At 37.6% G+C, this 1528-nt stretch overlaps 1 protein-coding gene across 1 annotated transcript in view; it reads right to left on the bottom strand.

Annotated features, from left to right (window-relative positions):
* The window catches only part of Dbt (dihydrolipoamide branched chain transacylase E2), a 48768-nt gene that overhangs the window by 30879 nt on the left and 16361 nt on the right, over positions 1–1528 (bottom strand). The gene's annotated exons all lie outside the window — the stretch shown is intronic.

The raw sequence follows: 1528 nt of genomic DNA, 5'->3' as shown, positions 1-1528 counted from the left end.
CCAAAACGGGCTGGTGAGATGGCTCAATGGTCTAAAGCACCTACTTAGAACAAGCTTAGCAGAGCACAGGGACCGTGGTTCAATCCCCCAGCACCACGTGCCAGCCAGCCCTGCCCCCTGGTGGGCTGAGCTGCCCCCCCCCAATAAATAAATAAATAAATAAATAAACCCAAACCCCAAATTGCTTAGATTTTGAAATAATATTAGTGAACAAGAAAGTGGAACAACAACATTATATGAAGAGGGACCCAGATAGGTCTCTTTGTTTTGTATTATGAAACTAATAATCATCAATGGCCTGTTCGTTCAACTTCATATGACTCTTCTTTCTCTTTTCGGCTGAAAACCAGGCAGCTGTACATCTAGCAGACCTGAAGGAAAAATTCTTATAGGTTCAACATATCTTTCGCCAACTTATCCCTAAGACTGTTTCTCCATCTTCTGCTCCAAGTTTCTACCCTCTTTTCACAGTACTGAAACATGATAAGACTGTGCAACCAATCCTTCCCCAAGCACAAAGGACTTCCGGTCAGCAGAAAGCATGCAGGGATCCTCACTTTCCAGGGCACAGCTGGTTCTAGACCTACTCGGGAATGCTCCTCTATTTTCAGACCATTAATAATACTCACTTATAAAGTATATAACAAGTAGGTTGTAAAAGTTTCTTTAATGAACATGAGGACTTAACAGGAAAGAAATTTGAAATATATTTTGATGGAGGTATTAGTTAGCCCTTGTTACCTGTTCCTCTGTGATGCTGAGCCTTCTTACTGCCTACTGGCCTTTCTGAAAAAAATTGATTTTCTAAAAAAGACTTTTACAAATAAATCTACATACTTAACTCAATAAATAATCCCACTTTTAAGACTTTTTCCTGCTAGATGTGGTGGCACAAACTTGTAATTCTGGCACTCAGGAGGCTGAGGCAGGACGAGCGCCATGAGTTTGAAGCCAACCTAACTACGTAAGTGAGTTCAAGGCCAGCCTGAACTACACAGCAAAATCATATCTGAAAACCCCCCACTAAGCCCATGATTGTTTTTTTCCCTAAGAAACAATTAGAAAGGTATGCAAAGATTTGTGCTCAAGAATGATTAGCAAAGGATTAAAATTAAAAAAAAAACAAAACTGGATAGAGAATGACAAACAGCTCGATGGGACTAATAACAGTTTATGTGGCATGAAATTATGCCGAGGATAAAGACTTTGTGTGCCTTTCCTAAAGGCCATCAGAAGCCAGTAATAAATGAATATGGTTACAAACTTAGGTGGTAAGTTAATAATATGGTCATAAATTCTTTGCAGTTCTTCCATCAACAGGTAGAGTATATGCACCACTTTTTTTTTTAACATCAGTTATTTTTATTTTAAAATAAAAGAAATAAAAACAATGGTACAAAATCTCAAAACAAGATTTTAGGAGAGTAACAATGGTTAGTACATTGTGTATTGTTACTGTCAAAGTAGTTTCTTATATTACAAGATATAAGCAAAAAATAATAAGCAAATAACATAGGTACAAACCTCT

This window comes from Octodon degus, unplaced genomic scaffold (assembly GCF_000260255.1).
Source record: "Octodon degus isolate 3935 unplaced genomic scaffold, OctDeg1.0 scaffold00084, whole genome shotgun sequence".
In the NCBI taxonomy this organism is placed as follows: Eukaryota; Metazoa; Chordata; class Mammalia; order Rodentia; family Octodontidae; genus Octodon; species Octodon degus.
Note: the sequence above shows the minus strand (reverse complement) of the source record. Positions and strands in the feature narration are given on the sequence as shown.